Source organism: Bubalus bubalis, chromosome 4, assembly GCF_019923935.1.
Source record: "Bubalus bubalis isolate 160015118507 breed Murrah chromosome 4, NDDB_SH_1, whole genome shotgun sequence".
NCBI lineage: Eukaryota > Metazoa > Chordata > Mammalia > Artiodactyla > Bovidae > Bubalus > Bubalus bubalis.
The window spans coordinates 61732649-61750892 of NC_059160.1; the positions used below are offsets into that span (position 1 = coordinate 61732649).

Genomic DNA, 18244 nt, shown 5'->3' on the forward strand with positions numbered 1-18244 from the left:
TTGGCCACCTCATGTGAAGAGTTGACTCGTTGGAAAAGACTCTGATGCTGGAAGGGATTGGGGGCAGGAGGAGAAGGGGACAACAGAGGATGAGATGGCTGGATGGCATCACCGACTAGATGGACATGAGTTTGAATGAACTCCGGGAGTTGGTGATGGGCAGGGAGGTCTGGCGTGCTGCGATTCATGGGGTCGCAAAAAGTCGGATACGACTGAGCAACTGAACTGAACTGAACTGAACAGATTCTGGCTTTCTTAATTTTTAAAAATTATCTTGCTTCTGATTGACAATAAGACTAATATTTATGCTTTTTTCATGTTGTCATTTGGATATTTGAATTTCAAGAAGGCTTGAGGTATAGCACTTTGTTTTCACGTAAAGCCAATAATTCAATTTTTTTTGTTGTTCTGTTTTTAATCTATAATAGTTTTTACAGTCTTGTGAGACTGGTCTGAGTTGAGGCCAAGTCTCAATTTGGAGAAATGTCACTTTGTAAAAAGTTTATTTGCAATGACAAAGAAATGAATGATAAAATTGTATTCTTTATTCATTAATAATGATGCAATAAGTATTATAGTAGGAACACACTGAGTGCAAGGAAGAGATAAAAGAATTAATAATGTAAGATTAAACACATAAGGCCTGCTGTATCATGATAAGCTTAATTCTCAGTTTTGACATTCCTTTACTTCTCTGAGATCAATAAAATTCCTTTAAATAAGGCTGTAAAAGCTTGTTTCAGTTGCTTGTTCTTCGTGGTACAAAAAAAGTGAAAAGTCAAAGTGTTAGTTGTTCAGTCATGTCCAACTCTTTGCAACCCTATGGCATAAGCCCAGGCTAATATTCTCATTTGAAGGAAATTCTAAAATGCTCTACATAAGTACCGGAAAGATATTCAAAAGGTATGCTACTCAGAAGCTAAAATTGGGAAGGTGAAAACAGTTCTCTCTTATAGAAGAAAATATTCTCCCTTGAACATGAGAGCCACACCCATCATTAACCTTAGAATGCTTAAGCCTGTTTGGTTAAGCTAGGGTATCTGGTGATTACTATAAAAATAGATATCCTCTACTCCTGATACTCTATCCATGAGGAGGTACAGCTTATTCATGTATAATTTTCAAAAAATTAAGAAATTTGAACTCATACAGTTAGTAAATGAACACAAACAAAAGTTTGTAATCAACTGGACTATGGAACCAGTAGAATGGTAAAGCTGCTTCAAAGAAGCATTCATAAGATAAAGAATTGTGACCCCTGAAATTTTTTTCTAATGGATACTGAACTGGTTAAGCCACATAGAGCTGTAACAGAGTAATCTTTGTATGATCTTTTCTTGGGGCAAAAATCTACAAGATAGCATGTAATCTGGTTTCAAAACTAAGCAAATAGTGAAAAGCAAAGTCAAATGGAAGTATACTTTCCAATTTAATTAAGTACTTCTTCAACTTGTTAAGTCCAACATTGTGAGGACATGCATTGATTCTCCTGCTTCAGTTCCAAGATTATAAAATGTTTTTCTCAATATTTAATTTGTGCAGTATTTCTAACCTTTTTAAACCTTATCTTTTCCCTATAGTGCTGAATACTATACTATGAAGAAAAATAACAATGCAAATCTGTACTCATTAACATGGAAAATAGTCACTTTTTTGACTTGTAACTATGTATATTACTTTCATGTATATTTACACATTTTTATAAGAGTTGAAGAGGAGCCAGAATTATGTCTTTCCATCAGACAATTGTTATGCTCTTGGAATATGTCCAGTAAGGTTGTTGCATCTTATTATCCCCAAGGACATGGTTTCCAGTGATGCCACTGTTAGCTTCTGCCAATATTCAGTTCATATTAGATTCATTAGTCATGTTCAAACTTTGGTCACAAGGGCCCTTTATTTATTTACACAGAGGACCTCTGCTCATCTATAAAATATTGGGACAATAAAACATTCATTTTACTTCATTGTGAAAAATCTTTATTTGTCCAGAGAATTCAGAAATTATCTCTTTCAAAATCTTCTAAAAATAATCTTACATTTCTCAGAAATTTAAAATAAATGTGTTTTTCTTTCAGGATTGTGATGTAAGATTTTTTTTTTTTCCTAGACTTAAAGTGGAATAGGATCTCTGAAGAGTGTCCAGTGTTAGTCAGCGTTAGTGATTCAGTCATGTCTGATGCTTTGTGGCCCCATGGACTGAAGCCCATCAGGCTCCTCTGTCCTAGAATTCTCTAGGCAAGAATACTGGAGTGGGTAGATATTCCCTTTTCCAGAGGCTTTTCCCAATCCAGGTACTGAACCTGGATCTCCTGCATTGCAGGCAGATGCTTTACTGTCTGAGCCACCAGGGAAGCCTAATGAGAATCCATGTCTGCTAAATCAATTGAAAACTCAGATAATCATCTCTGTTCCCCAAAATGTTGTGAGAATGTGGATGGGTTCATGAAAGAGTTACTTATGAATGTACTGACTTCACTTATACATTCAGTTTCATCTTGGGACTAGAAGAATTTCATATTCAACTAAAGCTATGATTGTCTTTCATAAGTGTATTTTCTTTTTTGGTAATATCAGTTTTTCTCTTCCCATTCTATTTACTTCATCTCTATAAAATATCAGATTTATGTTTAAAGATAAAGCAATAATTAATTTGGATATCTCAAAAAAGAAAATAATTCTGTCTGATATTATTTTTTTCTAGAAAATTAAAATGTGAAGGGATTAGACTCACTGGAGATATTTATAACACCCATCAATTGAGACATGGGTTCATTCCTGTTTAGTATTTTTAAATTCAGGAGTAGATTGGTACCAATCACATAATAAGTTTTCAATACATCTATCTTGAATAATTAATGTGTACTCACTCGAACAGAATAATTGAAGGGACAATCAGAAGTGATGTGCTCGATAATGTCACTGTCACTAATCAATATTTATACCAAGATATAACTATTTTATTCTTCATTAGAATGCCAGGTATCTGCAACGTTGTCATCAGTGATTACTGAGCTATTACACGTAGATAATCATGTAAGTAAATAGGAAATATCAATTTTCTATTAAATAGGAAATACACCTGAATTAAAACACTTCATCAACATTCATTAACATCTAGATATGACAGAAGAGAATTGTGGATGTGATAAGAGTTAATTAGAATGGGAAAGTTTTAAAAATTGGATACTGCTTTGAGTTTCATTGCCACAGTGAAATCTCAAGGGCTTATGAATTTTCTAGCTTTGTTTCAGAAGTGTCACTTTGTAGGGGATCTTATCTAAAAGGGTGTCAGAATATCAGATGAGTATTTCTCCCGAGCTTGGACCAGTACCTCTTTCTTTTGATGGTACCAATACACCTATAGGTACTTTCCTAAATGTAGATGATAGATGCTGTCAGTTGTTTTGGTCTCAATGGAAAAACTTACCTAAATTAACAAAACACCAAAAAAAAAAAAAAACCACATTCAGTTTTTTTATGGGTGTAATTTATAGCAAATAAGTGAAAGCCATTTATATAACTAATGATGTTCTCCATGGGAAATCCTTTTCTACCTCAGCATGGAGGAAAGTAAGAAAGCTTGTGATATTTACAAATGGAAATATCTTTCCATGCTATTAATAAATAAATTGTGGCTGAGAATACCTGTGGTGGATTCATTTTGATATTTGGCAAAACTAATACAATTATGTAAAGTTTAAAAATAAAATAAAATTTAAAAAAAAGAAAGAAAGAAAGAAATGTTGAACACCTAGTGCATTCTATGCAGAACTGCAGAGTCAGTAACTCTGACATTAATTACCTGTTAACAGAACATTGCACATACCCAGTCACCAAAATTCTCCTGCTTCTCGTAGAATGCAGAAAAGAAAATCCATTTGTCACAATGGCCATTGCTTAGCGCTCAGATGCATTAAGATAACTTCTGAGTAATTTGGGGGTCAAATAAAAGAATATGAGAACAGAGAGGAACATTAAAAAGAGAAAGAGTTAGAGGTTGAGGCTTTAATTTTCTGTCTGCCAAAGTCTTTGCGTGGATTATAGAATGAATGCTCAAAACAATTTTTTGAACTAGAGGTTATTAAGTAAACTGAGACGAAAAGGAGCAATGTGGAATAAGAATTCAGGCGGTCTAATTCTAGAAACTGCAAAAAGCACAGGAAGTTTACTTTTAAAAAGTAAACTTTTACTTTTAGTCAATAGGAAAGCAATACAGGGATTTGGGGTCATGTTTCCATAACATTAAATTTAATCTCAAATGTCAGTGCAGTTTTTTTTTTTTTTTTCTGATTAACTTTAATAGAGAAAAATCTTTTCTAAATGTTATTTAAAACAGTTTTGTTATTTACTTATTAAAGTTACATTGACTTACATTATTTAAAATAGTTTTAAAATTATAACTTGTTCTTGGTCTATAAAGGCAAAAATAAAATTCACTCTTTGATTATTACTATAAACTTTGGATGAACAGTGACTGTGCCCTTGGCAATAAGATGCTGATGAGGACATAATCCTTAAAATTAAATTTACCAACAAGGCTGGAAATCTAGTCATAAAAGCTGCTATAAGATAATCATATATAAGTTAAATAAGCAGGGTGATAATATACAGCCTTGACATACTCCTTTTCCTATTTGGAACAAGTCTGTTGTTCTGTGTCCAGTTCTAACTGTTGCTTCCTGACCTGCATATAGATTTCTCAAGAGGCAGGTCGGGTGGTCTGGTATTCCCATCTCTTTCAGAATTTTCCAGTTTATTGTGATCCACATAGTCAAAGGCTTTGGCATAGTCAATAAAGCAGAAATAGATGTTTTTCTGGAACTCTCTTGCTTTTTTCCATGATCCAGTGGATGTTGGCAATTTGATCTCTGGTTCCTCTGTCTTTTCTAAAACCAGCTTGAACATCAAGCAGTTCACGGTTCACGTATTGCTAAAGCTTGGCTTGGAGAATTTTGAGCATTACTTCACTAGCATGTGAGATGAGTGCAATTGTGTGGTAGTTTGAGCATTCTCTGGCATTGCCTTTCTTGGGATTGGAATGAAAACTGACCTTTTCCAGTCCTGTGGCCACTGCTGAGTTTTCCAAATTTGCTGGCATATTGAGTGCAGCACTTTCACAGCATCAACTTTCAGGATTTGAAATAGCTCAACTGGAATGCCATCACCTCCACTAGCTTTGTTTGTAGTGATGCTTTCTAAGGCCCACTTGACTTCACATTCCAGGATGTCTGGCTCCAGGTGAGTGATCACACCATCGTGATTATCTGGGTTGTGAAGATCTTTTTTGTACAGTTCTTCTGTGTATTCTTGCCACCTCTTCCTAATATCTTCTGCTTCTGTTAGGTCCATACCATTTCTGTCCTTTATCGAGCCCATCTTTGCATGAAATGTTCCCTTGGTATCTCTAATTTTCTGAAGAGATCTCTAGTCTTTCCCATTCTGTTGTTTTCCTCTATTTCTTTGCATTGATCATTGAGGAAGGCTTTCTTATTTCTTCTTGCTATTCTTTGTGACTCTGCATTCAGATGCTTATATCTTTCCTTTTCTCCTTTGCTTTTTGCTTCTCTTCTTTGCACAGCTATTTGTAAGGCCTCCCCAGACAGCCATTTTGCTTTTTTGCATTTCTTTTCCATGGGGATGGTCTTGATCCCTGTCTCCTGTACAATGCCACAAACCTCCATCCATAGTTCATCAGGAACTCTATCTATCAGATCTAGGCCCTTAAATCTATTTCTCACTTCCACTATGTAATCATATCCCTACTGTCTTCAATTTGAGTCTGAATTTGATAATAAGGAGTTCATGATCTGAGCCACAGTCAGCTCCAGGTCTTGTTTTTGTTGACTGTATAGAGCTTCTCCATCTTTGGCTGCAAAGAATATAATCAATCTGATTTCAGTGTTGAGCATCTGGGGATGTCCATGTGTAGAGTCTTCTCTTGTGTTGTTGGAAGAGGGTGTTTGCTATGACCAGTGCATTTTCTTGGCAAAACTCTATTAGTCTTTGCCCTGCTTCATTCCATATTCCAAGGCCAAATTTGTCTGTTACTCCAGGTGTTTCTTGACTTCCTACTTTTGCATTCCAGTCACCTATAATGAAAAGGACATCTTTTTTGGGTGTTAGTCTTCTAAAGGGCCTTGTAGGTCTTCATAGAACCATTCAACTTCAGCTTCTTCAGCATTACTGGTTGGGGCATAGACTTGGATTACTGTGATATTGAATGGTTTGCCTTGGAAACGAACAGAGATCATTCTGTTGTTTTTGAGATTGCATCCAAGTACTGCATTACGGACTCTTTTGTTGACCGTGATGGCTACTCCATTTCTTCTGAGGGATTACTGCTCGCAGTAGTAGATATAATGGTTATCTGAGTTAAATTCACCCATTTCAGTCCATTTTAGTTCGCTGATTCCTAGAATGTAAAGAAACATAAGCTGGAATCTAGATTGCCAGGAGAAATATCAATAACCTCAGATATGCAGATGACACCACCTTTATGGAAGAAAGTGAAGAGGAAATAAAAAGCCTCTTGATGAAAGTAAAAGTGGAGAGTGAAAAACTTGTCTTAAAGCTCAACATTCAGAAAATGAAGATCATGGCATCTGGTCATATCACTTCATGGGAAATAGATGGGGAAATAGTGTCAGATTTTATTTTTCTGGGCTCCAAAATCACTGCAGATGGTGACTGCAGCCATGAAATTAAAATATGCTTACTCCTTGGAAGGAAAGTTATGACCAACCTAGGTAACATATTGAAAAGCAGAGATGTTACTTTGCCAACAAAGGTCCATCTAGTCAAGGCTATGATTTTTCCTGTGGTCATGTATGGATGTGAGAGTTGGACCGTCAAGAAGGATGAGTGTCGAAGAATGCTTTTGAACTGTGGTGTTGGAGAAGACTCTTGAGAGTCCCTCGGACTGCAAGGAGATCCAACCAGTCCATTCTGAAGGAGATCAGCCCTGGGATTTCTTTGGAAGGAACGATGCTAGAGCTGAATCTCCAGTACTTTGGCCACCTCATGTGAAGAGTTGACTCATTGGAAAAGACTCTGATGCTGGGAAGGATTGGGGGCAGGAGGAGAAGGGGACGGCAGAGGATGAGATGGCTGGATGGCATCACTCACTCGATGGATGTGAGTCTGAGTGAACTCCGCTAGTTGGTGATGGACAGGGAGACCTGGCGTGCTGTAATTCATGGGGTCGCGAAGAGTCGGACACGACTGAGCGACTGAACTGAACTGAAAATAATCATAGGTTACAGTAGGAAGAGTTACAGGAAAGGTTAACTCCATCTTGAAGTATTAAAATGGATTGCTGGTAGAAATGGTCTCCAAATAAAACCTCAGAAGAAAGAAAGAGGAGAGTGGAGAGAGTTCAAATAGAGACATCATTAAGGAGGGAAGGACTAGCACATGGGAATTTCCACAGGGAATTTAAGCATAGCCTTATGTGAAAACGTACAACTAGATATGTTTGATGAAAAGAAAAAAAGGAGACATAAATTAGTAGCCTGATGCTGTAGACTGACCTGTTTATCATTATGGTGTATTATATCTTGATAGTGTCCATAATCATCATACTGGTGGGATAGGGCAAGAAATTAGGTAAATTGTATGATTTGCTACTGGAAATATCAGAAAGATTCTCATACACTTAAATTTTATTATGAGGCCAAAAGAGATTGATTGATAGGATTAATGTTACAGTAGTAATTTGATAGTGAATGTATATGAGAATATATACATATATAACTATCTTGTTCCTCATCAAGCATTTACCTGTTAGCTTTCACACCTATTGAGATTTTCTAACTCCATCATTATGTCTATCCTTTTTAGTTCATACATGACTATGAACTAGTTTTCCTTTATATATTCATTTCACTTTTACATCAAGTATTTTTATCTTATTCTGTGAATAATAAAACACTGCTTTATTTATCATATGAGTCTCAATTCAACTGGATTTTATGTATTCATTCCTAGATGTATTCAACTGGAACCCTTTTAAATTTGTGCATTCCATTTCTCTCCCTTGAATCTTGTTTGATCCTGTGACTAGTCTGGTGAATAGAATGTGGTAGAGACATTGAGTCTAAGACTCTGGATTCTTGCATGATTCTATTCTCTTCCTTGGAGCCCCATGATCTTCCCAAAATACTATCTAGAGAATAAAGCACCATCTAGAAGAGATCTCAGTTATCTTAGTAAGGAGTCATTAAACTACTAAAATTGTGAATGAAGCCTAACTAGATAAGAAGACTCGGGCATCCTTAATGACAATCCTATGAACCCAGCCTGGATCAGCTGATGTCTGCTAAAATTGGCAGAAACACCCATTGACACAGAAACTCAGGTTTAAAACCACTGATTTGGAAATGATTTGTTATTTCATAGTAAATAACTGCAGAATGTGACAGGTGCACATGTGAGGGACTCCAAACAGACAGCTAGGAAAGGGTGCAGGGAAGGAAATCTTTGTAAGAGGAGACACCTAGAACACAGGTCTAGAAATGAAAGTCAAAAACATTCCAGTCTGGACCATTGAAGTTTTTGGTGAGAAATGCAAAATTTAGTAAGGTAAAAAATAGCCAAATGTAGGACATCTTTCTTTGAGAAATAGTGAAGATTATACCTTCTGTTTTTTCAATGTTAAAGATGATCTTTGAGAGGACAATATGCCTTCATATTGGATTCCTTGTCTATAGCCCAAGGCTTCCTTGTATTTTGCTGGTTTAATTTTCTTTAAGTCTAGAACTTTATTTTGCTGAGATTTATTGGCTCTTGTTGGTTTAATTTAGCCATATTTATGACTTGCATTGTATTATGTATTCAGCATTAGACTTTCTTTATCAACAGAAAGATGACTTTATTGCCTCAGCAGAGTTTATCAGATCATTGCTACCTTGATGATGAATTAATGTAGAGGCCGTGCTTTTCACTTTAGAGAGAATTTAGTGAATCTAAACTTTAAATCTTTGGGCTTTCATGTTTCTTTTACAGGGTATATGTGAATCTCCAGGTTTCTAAACTCATATATTTTCCCCTTCTGTGTTAAAACCCATTCCTTTTTGCTCAAATTAACTCATTATTGTTTTCAATAATAAATTCCTGCTTAAGAAGAGTGATTGAAATCATATTTATGTCTTTTGAATGTCTGTACTAGAAAAAAACAATGAATACTATCACTCTATTATTTTCCTATCAATTCAAGAATTCAGTATTTTTTTCACATAAGATTTAATAGTTCTCTAGTTGATCAGAACCAAGATAGAGTTTAGGACAGCCCATATTCCTAAAAATCTATTTTTATGTTCTCTTGATATGATCCATCATCTTGAAGAAACGTTATATTCAACAAGGGTTGAAAAGACCTAACATGCTTATTTCAACAAGCTTTGAAAAGATTATTTGGGGTCCAAGATTCAATAATAACTATAAAAGCATGTTAATATTTCTAGACAATAGACCAGAGTATAGTTAAGAAATTAAGATTGTGACCTTAAGGCCCACTGCTTTTTTTAAGTTTATATATTTATGCTTTTCTTCAACATTCCTTTACTTCTTTGACATCAGTGAAATTCTGTTGATTAAATCTGTAAAAGCTTGTTTCACTTGCTTGTTCCTCAGTGTATAAATGAATGGGTTTAACATGGGGGCAACTGAAGTAGTAAGCACTGATACACTTATTAATTGTCACTTCATCCTTTGCTGAAGGTTTGACATAGATGAAAATACAACTGCCATAGGTGATAGAAACCACAATCATGTGAGAAGAATGGGTAGAAAAGGCCTTCATCTTTTGCTGGGTAGAAGGGAGGTTTATGATGGTCCTGGTGACATGCATATAAGATATAACTACACACAGAAATGTCAAGATGTCAGTCAACACAGCAAGGACAACAGCCTTCTGTTCTATGAACCATGTGTCTGAACAAGACATCTTTAGCACAGGAGAAGCATCACAGATAAAATGATCAATGACATGATAGTCACAGAATTCCAGATTTAAGCCCAGGAAAAGTGGTGGGAATATAACCAGACAACCTGCTATCCAACAGCAACAAACAAATCTTCCACAGACTCTGCTGCCCATGATGGCTGCATAATGTAAGGGTCTGCAGATGGCCACATAGCCATCATAGGACATGATTGCCAGGAGAAAAAATACTGTTGCTCCGAAAAGAATGACAAAAAGTAATTGAGCAGCACAAGCATTATAGGAAATAGTCTTGTCCCCAGTTGATAAGCTGTATAAGAATCTGAGAATGAGGCTGTAATTAATAAGATTTTGAAAAAGAATAAGCATTTGAGGAAAAACTACATGGCAGTTTTAAGGCGAGAATCTACTAAAGTGAGTATAAGGATGGTCAGGTTCCCAGTATACTCAATGTATAGGAAACAAACAGAAACATAAAAATCAGAACCTGCATTGGAGGATCATCTGTCAGTCCCAGGAGTATGAATGTAGATATTATACAGTTACTCACTGCTGACTTGTGCTTCTCCTCAAACTCCTCAGAAACTCAAGTGACATTGAACTGAGAAAACCTATATGAAATCATGAGGCCATGGCCACTGGCTAAAATAAAATCCAATCAAGTCAATGAACAGTCATTTTCTTCTTTGATGTGTCAGTGACATGCCAAAACTTTGGAATTCTCAGTTTTTTTGATGTGCATTACAGAAATCCTCCAGATCATGTTTTTCTGGAATAAGTTTGCACTAGAGTCCATATTTTCATACCCCCCATATGCTCTCTAATCTCTATTTTTCAATTAATCTAAACTCTGTGCTCTATTGTCTGAAATGTATTTAGCTATATAATTAGAAAGGATCATCCATATGATATGATTTTGTGGGTTTTCTAATGACCTTTTGCTCCGAATAATTCTTCACTACTCACAGGTTCAAGTGAGCTTGCAAGCTGCTTAAAGTGTGGGTCCCTGTTAAATGCAAATCAATGGCTGAGACTGATATTTTATACAGAGCCTGGAGGCCATGTGTGCAGTATTTGAATGTTTGTTGTTACTCTAATGAAAAAAGAGTTATTTCATTTTATTTTTGATATCAGGATTATCATGCAAATAACCCACATTGCTTTCCAATTTTGCTATTTATCTTGAAGCTTCTACATCAGTATCTGACTTTCCCTGCATTTCACTGTAATACAACACAATGTTTGATAAGTACTACATAAACAAATTACCTGCCTCAATATTGAGTAAATCAGTATCAGTGAAAAAACCCTGAAGAATTTAACCTCAATTGATTGTACTTCCAAAGTCACAAAGGACATGGGAGACAGGATGAAACACAGGTTGCAGGAGACCAAGGACACATGACAACTCTGTTTCAAGTAGTAACTTGAATCCTGCAACAGAAAATTGACATTAGTGGATAAAGTGGGAAAATCCAAATCAAATTTGTATTTGATTTAATTATTTTAATATTATTATTTTATTTTTTCAATTAACCCTCCTCTCCACTCAGACCCTTCAAGCCAGAGCCACAAAGCTTCTCTTTCCGGTGCCTCTAGGGACTCTCAGTGAGCAATGAGGTTGACCAGCAGGTTGCACATGCTCAGTCCCCAGGCGTCAGTTTTTCCGGTAGGGATCTAGCATGTGGCTCGGTTGCTACAGCCCTGGTCCAGGCACCTAGAGAGCCAGGGACTTGCTGTGGAGATGGTGGAATCTTTGCTGTCTGCCCACAGCCTGGACCCATCCTTACATCTGTAAGTTATTAGTTATTAGTATTTGTATACAGTGTTAATTCCTCAGTATTAATAATTCCACTAAGATTATGCAAATTGCTACTATTAGGGAGAGATGGGTGAAGAATATCTGGGAACTGTTTGTGCTATATTTTCAGTTCTTCTGTAAGTAAAAAGTTATTTCATAATGAAAAATTGACCAAACAGGAATAAAAAAGAAAGAAAATGGGTAAAGCACCAGCAATCACTGAACACTTTCCATATGCCAGACAGTAGGCTGAGGCAAGTCTTTACATGGATTATTTGTCTGGAATAATACATCCTCTCTTCCAATCGTGTGTTCTTCTTTAGCCGTATTTTGGCTGATGTCCATTTTATTCTATCTATAAGTATATAGGATATCATTTGAAATGAATTTTGACAGTTAAAGCTATGGATTAATATTAATCAGCAATATCTGAATTGCATGGATTCTGTCTATACCTAAAAGCCAAACTTATAATGTCAACTAATAAGACCCAACTAATAAGACTCCAAAATTGGAGATTTTGACCCCCCCCTAATAGTACACTCTTGTGATGAGGAAGTCCTCCTTTAGAAAGAAATGTTACCTATGAAACAGATCTTCAAAGTGCTTTCACCACAGGGGGACATTCACTTTACACACCAAAAGAGCATCTACAAGTTTGAGTGGAGTCTGTTTCATGATATGACTCTGTTCATTACCAGCTTCCCACCCCTACTCTTTCCTTCACTAGACTAATATGGAACTTGTAGGTTTTTCAACTTTTGGCTTAGAATCACTTCCTGCAAAAAAAAAAAAAATCTTAAAAATTCATTGTGTAAGTTATTTGACTCTCTTTTTTGCCCCTCTAGATCACTATGCTTAAGTCTTTGTTACCACTAAATATGTGAATGCAACTTTATTGAGATTGGGCTATGTCTTGTTCATTGAGAATCCACAGCAGCTAGCCCTATTTAGGAAAAAGCAATGGCACCCCACTCCAGTACTCTTGCCTGGAAAATCCCATGGACGGAGGAGCCTGGTGGGCTGCAGTCCATGTGGTCACTGTGAGTTGGACACGACTGAGCGACTTCACTTCCACTTTTCACTTTCATGCACTGGAGAAGGAAATGGCAACCCACTCCAGTGTTCTTGCTTGGAGAATCCCAGGGACGGTGGAGCCTGGTGGGCTGCTGTCTATGGGATCGCACAGAGTCGGACACAACTGAAGTGACTTAGCAGCAGCAATGGCACCCCACTCCAGTATTCTTGCCTGGAAAACCCCATGGATGGAGGAGCCTGGTAGGCTGCAGTCCATGGGGTCGCAAAAAGTCCGACACGACTGAGCAACTTCACTTTCACTTTTCAGTTTCATGCATTGAAGAAGAAAATGGCAACCCACTCTAGTGTTCTTGCCTGCAAAATCCCAGGGATGGAGGAGCCTGGTGGGCTGCTGTCTGTGGGGTCTCACAGAGTCGGACACAACTGAAGTGACTTAGCAGCAGCAGCCCTATTTAAAGTTTGTCAAGAGCTCAATAAATATATTTATTGTAAAATTAATAAATTTTATATGTACAGTTGTGACTCAGAATAAGCAGTTTGTTTTCTCAGTTAGTGAAATTTCCATTCTCTTTTTGGTCCATTTTTAACAGAAGTATGTAATCCCAAGACGGTTCCCCAATTCTTTCCTAAAAACAGTCAATTGAATTCTTCTGTGTTTTAGCTTCATTGAAGTAGAAATGATATTAAAATGTACATTCATTATGTATGCCATATATAATCTCTGTTGTCAATTCCACTTCATTTTAAAAATGAGATCTTTAAGATATTAAAATAATTCTTTACTTTCTGGCAGTACACAAAATGCTACCTGATATACCTAGTCCTAGACCAAAAAAAAGTTATTTTAAAAATTTTTTGATCAAAAAATATTATATATGTTGCATTCTCTGATTACTTAGGGCTTCCCAGGTGGCTCATTGGTAAAGAATCTGCCTCCAATGAAAGAGACTCAAGAGAAGCAGGTTTGATCCCTGGGTCAGGAAGATTTCCTGGGGTAGGAAATGACAACCACTCCAGTATTCTTGCCTGGAAAATTCCACTGATAGAAGAATCTGGCAGCTACATTCTATGGGGTAACAAAGAGTCCAACAAGACTGAGCACATAACACACACACATGCACACACACACACACACACACACACACACTCTGATTACTTACATAACAGCTAAATGTTTCCTATCCTTCAGTTGTTATCTAGATACCTCATCACTTTCCTATGTTACTGAATCAAAAGGCATTTGACACAGAGGCTTCACTTAAATGGTTACCTGGAGTTTCACTTGGTTGCCTTACAGAATTCCCGTTCTTATCATTAAGAAAGGTGAATTTAAGCTCTTGCTTGGCACCTACTCCCATTTAGCCTAAAGTGTTTATAGAAAAAAAGAAAAAAAAAGAAAAAGTTTTGCCTAAAAGTTAGCCTCCCCACCTCAACAGGAGCTTAAATGTCATACAGAAACAACACAGCATTTCCAGTGGTGGGACAAGAATGAATATTCTATGCAGCCTAGATGCCTCCTAGATGCTATCACCCAACTCCAGGTATCTGACTCTCTCAAGGATCTAACCTGTGTGTCCTGAGGAAAGAGACTAATCTTTTATTCCAAATTTATCACTATTTTTTTCAGTCCTTCATATTCCACCTTCTTAACACTTCAACGAAACTAATCGACACTTATACTGATATAGATGTTAAAATACTGAATTTTCATTACAATATGAAAGACTATTAGGGGATGGAGTCACTGACTTGTAAGCAAATAAGTCACTCAATTCGCGTATATTACACACAGTTTTTGTTTAAAATGATGGAAAGCTTATGGCAGAGAACATGTAGGTGCATTTCTCTAAACTTCCTTTGTATTTAGATGAACTTCACCATATTGATACATAAAAACAGCTTATTAATGATTGCCCTATATTTGCCAAACATATTAAGAGGCCGCACTTTATAAGTAGTTGTTGAAACCTTTCATAAAATATTAAAATGACAAATCATATGAGTTATTTCGGTAGAGATACTTTCCTCAGAGGAAAGCATCATTCTAGAATTCAGAAAAGGGACAGGAAATGATTTACAAATATTTCTTTGACAGTCATAACCTCTGATGTTCCCTGAACCCCAAAGTTGCAAAGGGAGAAAAAAGAAGTCACCCAGGAAGGTCTTATGGTGGATAGAGAGGAGGGTGATCTCTGCCCATTCTTAGAAGCAGAGACTCCTACTCACAGAGGGCTCTGCTGCTGATGAGTTTTCAGTAAGTTGTCCTCCACCCACACAAGATGAAGATTTTTCTCAACAGAAGGCCTGCCTCCCACTGAATCCCTGAAGTCTTTACTCTGGAACTGCAGAGCTAACAGTAATTTAAATGGCTATGTAGGGATCTCTCTCTGTTCTTGGAAAAGTTGATATCCTAATATTTCTGGCAGAGGAACATATTTCTAAATTGACAGAATTACCCTTTAAAAAAATTGACCCAATTTTCAATTAAGTGAAACAAGCAAACGTGTCTTAAACGTTACTAATGAGTCTCTTGTGTAATAGACTTTGGGGACAGATAAGAGAACACAGGCCTGGGGAAAATGTCCTCAGAGAGGTGCCTGTAAATAACATTAGCATCAGAGGAGGCCAGGTATGCAATAATTAGTATCAGATTATAAGACAAAAGGTAATCATCTGTTATTTTATTTTAAAATTTTGTGAGGCATCTTAAGATGATAAAGACAATGTTTCCAGTTTATTAAACTTGTAATATTTGTAATTAATGGTTGAATGTGGGCTTCCCTTAAAGCTCAGTTGGTAAAGAATCTGCCTACAATGCAGGAGACCCAGATTCGATTCCTGGGCTGGGTGAATCCCCTGGAGAAGGAAATGACAACCCACACAAGTATTCTTGCCTAGAGAATCCCAAGAACTATAGCCTGCCAGGCTCCTCTGTCCATAGGGTTGCAAGAGTCAGACACGACTTAGCAACTAAACCATCACCAATGGTTGAAAGTGAAAGTCAAAGTCACTCAGTTGTATCAGACTCTTTGCTCCCCATGGACTATACAGTCCAAAGAATTCTCCAGGCCAGAATGCTGGAGCAGGTAGCCTTTCCCTTCTCCAGGGTATCTTCCCAACCCAGGGATCAAGCCCAGGTCTCCTGCATTGCAGGCGGATTCTTTACCAGCTGAGATAACTGAGCCTCAGGGAAAGCCCAAGAATACTGGAGTGGGTAGCCTATCCCTTCTCCATCAGATCTTCCCTACCCAGGAATCGAACTGGGGTCTCCTGAATTGCAGGCGAATTCTCTACCAACTGAACTATCAGGGAAGCACAATTAAGTGTCAGTGTAAACAATTCACATAATAATAGAGAAAAAATATTTTATCCAAAGAAAAGGCAAAGTGAAAATGTACTGTTGATAGTTTTCAGATATACCTTCCAGATCTTTATGATTCTTCTGTTTATACATTTCATGGGCCTTTGTAAAAAACTGAAGTATAGGTGACTTACTGTTGTATTAATTTCTGCTGTAAAGTGGTTCAATTATACACACATATGCAATCTTTTTCATATTTTTTTCCATTATGGTTTATCATAGGATATAGTTCCCTGTGCTATAAATAGGACCTTGTTGTTTATCCATTCTATGTATATACTAGTTTGTGTCTGCTAATCCCAGACTCTTGTACTATCCCTCTGCCTCTCTTCTCCCCACTTGAAAACCATGTATGTTCTCTGTGTATGTCTGTTTTTATATGGGAGATAAGTTCATAGGTGTTATATTTTTAATTCCACATAGAAGTGCTATCATATGGTATTTGTCTTTCTCTTTCTGACTTACTTCACTTAGTATGATAATCTCCATCTACATCCATGTTGCTGCAGATGGCATTATTTCATTTTTTATGACTAAAATCTAATTGTATATATATGTTGCACCTTCTTTATCCATTCATCTGTTAGTAGACATTTAGGTTGTTTCTCGTGGGCCTTTTTAGTTCTATATTTATTTATGATCTTATTCTATTTCATTTACATTTTAATACACATTTTTATATTTATGTTTACATATATTTTATATTTATTCACGTTCATGTATTTTTATTTCAGTTTGTTTTATAGAAACATTTTTAAATGCTTTCTCTATGAAAAGTGAAAGTCACTCATTTGTGTCCTACTCTTTGCGACCCCATGGACTGTAGCCTGCCAGGCTCCTCTGTCCATGAAATTCTCCAGGCAAGAATACCAGAGTGGGTAGCCGTTCCCTTCTCCAGGGGATCTTCCTAACCCAGGGATCGAACCCAGGTCTCCCCCATTGTGGGCAGATTCTTTACCATCTGAGCCACCAGGGAAGCCCAATGTTCTAAATCTGGTTAATAGCCTCTGTATGTGCATGCTAAGTCGCTTCAGTTGTGTCCGACTCTTTTCAACTCTATTTAGACAGTAGCCCACCAGGCTCCACTGTCCATGGGGTCTCTCCAGGCAAGAATATTGAAGTGGATTGCCATTTTCTTCTCCAGGGGATCTTCCTGACCCAGGGATAGAACCCACATCTCTTATGTCTCCTGCATAGGCAGGTGGGTTCTTTACCAATAGCGCCACCTAGGAAGAGCTAAATTTTAATCATTTGGTCACACTCCAGGGCATGTGGGATCTTAGTGCCCTGACCAGGGATCAAGCCGGTGGCCCCTGCCCTGGCAGCTCAGAGTCTTAACCATCGAACCACCAGGGAAGTCCCTAGTGCTTTGATTTTAATATGTCTGTGTGTAATTTTCTTTGAACATCACTTTTATGAGTTGATTAAACTTCTTAAATGTATAGATTTACTTCTAACATTTTGGAAAGTTTCCAGCCATAAATTATTCTTACCTTTTTTATGTCCCATTCTCTCTTTCTCTTCCTCTTGCATCCAAGTTACACATATGATAGACTTCAACATCGACCATTGGCCCCAGTATCTTTGTAAATTGAAAAGTTCACTTCTCCCTTTTATAAGGATTACACAGTTTCTATTGTTGTAATTTTCAATTTATCACCTTTTTCTTCTGAAATCTTTATCCAATAATTAAGCCCAAAGTGTGACTTTCTTCAGAAACATACAGCATTTTTTCATTTCTAACATTTTACTTTTAATACTACATGTTTTCTCTTTCTGTTCTGAGAAATCTTTGATTTTCATTATCTTCCTTTATCTCATAGCACAGTTGTATAGATTGATTTAAAATCTCTGTGTAATTCTATCAATATCTGAGTCCTCAGGACTTGGCACCTGCAAGATGTCACTTCAGTAAATGATTTTTTTTTTTTTTGGAATGGGTCACATTTTACCCATTCTTTATATATCTGTGGTTTTGGATTCTATCCTCATGTTTTGAATATTATACTACATAAACTCTGAATTCTATTTTATTCACCTGGAAAACGTGAATTATTTTTTTAAGCTAGCAATAAATTATTTGAGACTCAAACTACAAGCT

The 18244-nt window shown here is 36.8% G+C and overlaps 1 pseudogene; it reads right to left on the bottom strand.

Annotated features, from left to right (window-relative positions):
* Nucleotides 1-9561: 9561 nt before the first annotated feature.
* On the bottom strand, nucleotides 9562-17706 carry LOC102410726 (annotated as a pseudogene).
* Between the last annotated feature and the right edge of the window lie 538 nt (nucleotides 17707-18244).